Source organism: Lichenostomus cassidix, chromosome 2, assembly GCF_008360975.1.
Source record: "Lichenostomus cassidix isolate B80296 chromosome 2, HeHo_3.0, whole genome shotgun sequence".
Taxonomy (NCBI): domain Eukaryota; kingdom Metazoa; phylum Chordata; class Aves; order Passeriformes; family Meliphagidae; genus Lichenostomus; species Lichenostomus cassidix.
In genome coordinates, this window is record NC_139482.1 from 108,117,708 (window position 1) to 108,124,200 (window position 6,493).

Consider the following 6,493-nt stretch of genomic DNA (forward strand, 5'->3'; position numbering starts at 1 on the left):
GACCCAGCCTAAATAGAAATGAACCAAAATTATGTTACACAACACCAGTTTTTATGCCCAAGCTACTTCAGTTGAAATCTATGGTAGCACAGGTACAGGTCAAAAACAGGTCAATAGACAAAGTTATTTCACATTCCAAGTGCACTTAAATTTTACAAAAAGAAGAATAATGACAAAATTACAATTTGTGACAGTTTTGGATGCACATTTTTATAATGATGAATCTGTCATATTTTCTTATTGTGACCAGTTGTTAAACAGCATCTTGTAATTCAGGATACAGTGCAACAAGTTATGAAATGGAACAGTCACAAAATGACAATTTAGGAAACAAAAGCTGCTTAGTTGGCATCCATCATGCTCCCTGATTTCTGATGTTCATCATGCACTGTTGGGCCTGCCTGCAAATTTAGATAGCTACCTGTTTAATCCTTTTCCCTACTTTTTGGGAAAGCTCTAAAAATGAAAAAAATGTGCATACATTACTAGCAGGTTTTCTTCCAGCTCCTTCATTAAAGATTTGTTTCAAGCCAGTCAAAATCCAGGTAAAATAAACAGTAATTTTGTACCTGCAGGCTTTGATTTTACAGTGATCCAGTAGCAAAGATCTAGGTGAGAGTCTGCTCCTGTGCCAGTCACTGCAGGCTCAGGTTGTCACCTTGAATTGTGACACTAGACTGCAACTCCAGAGACAAAGGCTCCCCAGGATTCCCTATAGGATCTTGGTAAGTTGTTTAATTTTTCTGAAGTTTCAATAAATTGTCTTTGAAAAGGGAAGTTGCAACTTAATCTCTTCCCCTTAGGAATATGATTACAAATTCATCAATGACTGCAAGATGCTCAGGTGTTTTGGTAACACCCATAAATACATTATCAGTACTGTGCCTGTAGCACATATGCAGACAACACTTCTCGAGTCTTTGATGTTGACTATCTACTAAAATGAATGCTATTTGACTGTAAAATAGCATTTTTACCACTCTAGATCAAATGTTTGTATTGCTGTTTGTAAACAGCAAAATAATAGCTATTGGACATTCAAAATTTATAAATATTAGTAGGAAAGTAATGCTTTCCTTGTGTTGTTTCTGGGTATGTATATCTGACTTTTATCTTCTTGCCCTTCTTATTTAAAATATCATTGAATAAAAGTGACCATGGTAAGCTGTAGGTGCACCAAGAGCCTTAGAAAGGGACTGGAGAAATTCATGTGTACTAGGTCAATAAATACAAACTAAATAGCCTAATCTGGGTAAGTACTAGGGGATGGACTGCAAACCATGTCCAGGCTTGTACACCCTTCCTAAATGACATCTCCCATTGCAATTCTCAGAGACAGAATGAAAAGAAATACACCCATTTTTATTTTAAGTCTTATCAGTTCTGCTCCACTGTCCTGTGGGGGGTTGCTTTAAATTTTACTACACTGAAGTTCAGAGTTTAACCTAAAAAGTCAGCAGTATTGCCAATGATTGCAAATTGCAAATTGTCTAGTCTCAGTTCTGGGAGATTGTCTGGGATTTGCACTTTTTATACAGCTTTTTTACAGGAATCATCTGAAAGCACCTGAAACAGCCAAGTCTTAATGGAAAGTTGTCAGTTAACACTGATAACCAATATGGTTTGCACATTCATAGGTGTGTAACCACTGGGGAAAAAAAAAAAAGAGGATGCAGCCCTTGGGTTATTTGGGATTTTTCCTTTTTGCCATTTAAATCAGATTGTATTTTAATTCAACAGAATATCAGCGCTCTTGAAGTGGTGAGTTACATACCCTGTAAAAGAAGTATGCATATTCATGGCCCTTTCTGACAGAAGTCTTACCAGAGCCAGCTCTTACTTTGTTCTATCACTATTTGGGATTCACAGAGTAGCTATGTAGTTGTTTTTGTCAATATAATTTTATACTTCAAAAAGAAAATATTATTAAGACAAGTGTGTGAAAACTACTTTGGCATCATCCTTAACATTTTGTTTCTTTAAGAAAGGCCTATGCAGAAAGGTTACAATTTTAGTAGCTGCATGACCCATTGGAGAATAAAAATGACAGGGCCAGCATGAAAGCCTTGCAGCTCTTTACAGTACTTCATATATGTGCCTTTCAGTGTAATATGTCACAGGTTTTACAAGGGCATGTACTGATAGGCAATGGAGAATGGCTTTAAACTGAAAGAGGGTTGGTTTAGATTAGATATTAGGAGGAAAATCTTTACTGTGAGAGTGCTGAGATACTGGAAAGCAACCAGAAAGGCAACCCACCCCTGGAAGTGTCCAAGGCTGGGCTGAATGAGGCTTTGAGCAACCTGATCTAGTGGAAGCTGTCCCTGCCCCATTTTACAGGGCTGCTCCCCACTCTCTCCTCTCCCAACATATATCTGTGCCCAGTTTTACTTGACTTGTTAAATTTCATCCCATTAATCACTGCCCAGTGCTCCAATCTACCTAGATCTCTCTGCAAGCCATCACATCCATGGAGGTTGAAACAAGATGATCTTTAAGGTTATAAAGATTCTGTCATTCTACATCCCCAGTAACTAATAAACAGCACCTGACTACATCAGCAACCCGTCTCATATCACCAGGAGACACTGAATAGGAAAGCCCTGTGCTTTAAAGGACTGGAGTTCACTGTTCTATCTAACTTATTTGTGTTTCATTCAGTCAAAATGCAAACTGGAACAGAAGGGACTCAACAGAAGAGACTCAATGGAAGATCAATTCTACCACTGTCTTTTCTGACAAATGTCCATCCTAACCCTAAGAATTTCCAGTAATGAAGATTCAACAGGCTCCCAGTTGTCCTTTAATTCCTATTGGAAAGTTCAACTGATAGCTTACTTAAATCTTCTTTTTGCAGTTTGTTATCCTCTGTAAATGCAGAGAGATTATAAGAGAGCAACAAATCTGGTCAAAGGGCTGGAAGGTCTTCTCACTTCTCTGACTAGTGTCTGAGGATTTGTGTTTGTCTAGTTTGGAGAAAAGGAGGCTCAGGGGTGACCTCATTGCTCCCTACAGTCTCCTGAAGAGGAGAAGTGGAGAAGGAGGTATTGATCTATTCTCCCTGGCATCCAGTGACAGGACATGTGGGAATGCCTAAAAGATCCCCCAGGGGAGGTTCAAACTGGACATTAGGAAGCATTTCTTTAATTGACAGGCTGTTCAAACACTGGAACAGGCTTCCTAGAGAAATGGTTAACCCCAAGGTATCAATGTTTGAGAGGCTTTTCGACTGTGCCCTTAATGACATATTATAACTTTTGGTCAGCTCCAAAGTGGTCAGAAAGTTGGATTGACTGACTGTTGTAGATCTCTTACAGCTGAACTATTCTATTCTATTCTATTCTATTCTATTCTATTCTATTCTATTCTATTCTATTCTCTGCCCAGTTTTGCATTTATTTGTATCTGCCTTAATGTTCTCTGCCATGCGTTTTTTCCCAGAAAGAGAGCCACTCCACCCGGGAAAAAGTTTCCAGGCAATTCCAGAGTAGCGCCTGTTGCTACACAGAGGAAAGCAACAAAAGGGTTACTCTGCCACGCCTTGTTTCACACACACATAAGAGACGGTATATCACTGTCAGTAACAAAACGCCTGTGTTCAGGGCAGGGAGCTGGCCGGGCTGTTTTACAGCTCCACCAATCCCACAGCTCAGCAGGTTTACTCATTTCCACAGTTGCACCTGGCACCCGAAAAGTTGAATAACCTGGCCACACCGGAAAAGAGAGGGGGAAAAAAAGGCAGGCAAGCCGTGAAAAGGAGAATGCATATAAGGGAAAGAGCTGAACAGAGAAAGATAAGGAGTAATCAGTTGAGTGTGAAAGAGGAGGTAGAGCAAAAGAAAGGGGAGGATTATTCCTGCTTGAATTTGTTTAAGGAGCATGACAGGAGGCATGGAGAATCAAAAACATAGTTAACGCACACAGGAACAACAATGACTCCATTTTTAGAATGCCAAGTGTTTGCTTAAAGTATCAAATTCTGTTGCTAATCTACTCCTCAGCATTTTTTCCCGCAAAAAAAAAAAAAAAAATGCAGGCTCTTGGTCCTGCAAGTACTTCTTAGCTGGTGACTGCAGCTATTGCAACTGCTCCAGTCTCAAGAGCTGTCTGGGGGTTAGAAACCGTCTCTGTGATGTGTATAATTTGTTATGGATTATGCATTATCCATTACCTATTTTGAATAAGTAAATGTTATTGTGATATATTCATGCAATGCCCTGATACACTGCTTTCTACTGGGATCTTTTCCCAAAAAATGAGTGGCACCTGTGACCAAAGTGCAGTAAAGAATCTTTAAACAATGCAAAGATTATTGACATAATCTCAAGCAATGCAAAATATTTGTATAATTGCTTCATGTGAATAGAAATGAACTCAACATTTCATTACTAAGAATATACACTGGGTTGTCCACCTTAACATCATTTGCTAGGTACTGCACCTATCTCATTTGGTCAAATGACTTGTATAAAAGAAGAAACTGTGTTTTTCTAGAAACAAAAACAACAAAAAAATCAAAACCCACAGTTGCTGTAAAGTTTACCTTGCTTTTGTATGAGGCAGAGGTGGATTCTGCTGGTCTGATCAAGTATGTCCTTGTCCTCCACCCTAGGGAAGCCAGAAGTTTCCTGGCACTGCTGTAATGAAGATTAGTCAGCATGAACAGGGCGTGGCAGGCAGAGCTGGGGGCAAGGCAAGGTTTCGGGGGAGTCACCACGATCCACCACTATGCCAAGGGTGCAATAATAACTCGTTAGAATTCTTGGGCTGACAACTACTCTTCCTGAAAGCAAACACTCTCCCTCCTGACAAAAGTTCGGTTGTTTTAGACGATAACTTATTTGCTGTTAAAATTTTATCAAGAGCATTTACACAGATGTTTGTACTTTGAGACAACAGCAACCTGGCACATGCCTCACACCTTGGAAAGCACCTCACCAGGCACGAAAGAAGGGCCTTTGTGGTTTGAAAAGCAAAGATTAACTTTCTCTTTGTTCTGCAGTGTCGGTTAACTCCTAATTGCTACTGTCCCCAGTGGGAAAACAAAGATCTAATGCTCAGCGGATCCTCCTGTGCAAACTGATCATAGAGACAGAACTGCAGCCTGGTTGTGAGAGGAGGAGTGTTTAGCTGCTGTTTTTAGGTTAAAGTGAAGGAAAGGCAGAAAGAAATTCAGCTTCAGTGGTGGCTGACAGACTTACTAGCTTTTTTAAAACCAAATGGGTACTGTTTGACATTCTTTTCATAACAGCAGGCAAATTATTTTTGTAAAACATGGATAACACAAGTTTTTCATACGAGGGAGCCAAGTTAAAGAAAAAACAACAAACAACTTTTTAATGATGGCTGAGGTTCTTGTAGGATGTCCAAGCCATGTAGCTGACCCAGACTTAAGTTATAAGCAACCTCAGAACAGACATCTAAGCCCTGGCAAGATAATTTGCAGAAGAGTTTCTGTCTCCTGTGCTATTGAGCTCTGGGAAAAGATTATTCTATTCATTTCTCCTGCAAACACATGCAACTTCAAAGTGAAATCAAAGCTAAGGATTTTTCAAAAGAAATTAATTTAGCTTTTTATTCCATCATATCAGCATTTAAAACTGGCAAATAGTTGTTTGTGTATATACATATCCTATTATCTCATTAACAGTGCGCTGCATCAACAACCAAAAATTGTTTCAGAATTCCACAAAGCAACCTGCAGATTAAGAAGAAAGCTACAAATCAAGGTTCTTCTCTTGTAACCTGATGTAAAGAAATACTTAACCATTAGTCTAGAAAATGAAATATACATGTGAAAGCAGATTCGACTTCTAAATCACCAAATTAAAAGGGTTGTAATATGAATGCTCTCCAAGACATGCTCTGCCTCATTTATCTCAAACAGGAAGAACTAAAAGAAAACTTCATAGTACTTCTACTATCATTAGCTGCAGAAGCTGCACGGCTGTTAAACCTATGCCAAAGTACACCCCTGTCCTCGAGACCCTAAAGAAGATCCTCAGAGGATCTCAGGGCGGGTGCACTGTTCTGTGAATGTATTCAGTTCTGTTTGGTTACAAAGTGATCAGCACAGTGACCCAGTGACAGAACAAAGAAAGGATACAAAACCTCCTAATACTATGCATTTCACATACATTGGCTTGTTTACAACTTTTGTTTTCTTTAAATTTGGACAACTGTTTTTATGCAGGGGTTTCAGCAAACTCAGTAAACTGGGATATCCTAAATAAATAACACAAACAGATATATGTTACTTCAGAAAAACTTGTGAGGTAAAGCCCTCACGATGGCCATGGAAATTATAATTGTTGCAACTGACATTGAATTATTTATTGTTCACTGTTACAACATGAAATAAAGGGACAATGTGATTGGAAAGGCTCCCACAGTACTGGTTCCCCTCTCCGAGCGCGAATAGTAACACAAATAGTATCACAACCACCGGGTTCGGAAGTTACTACAACTGAGTGTGAGCCTGGAAAAATTAATT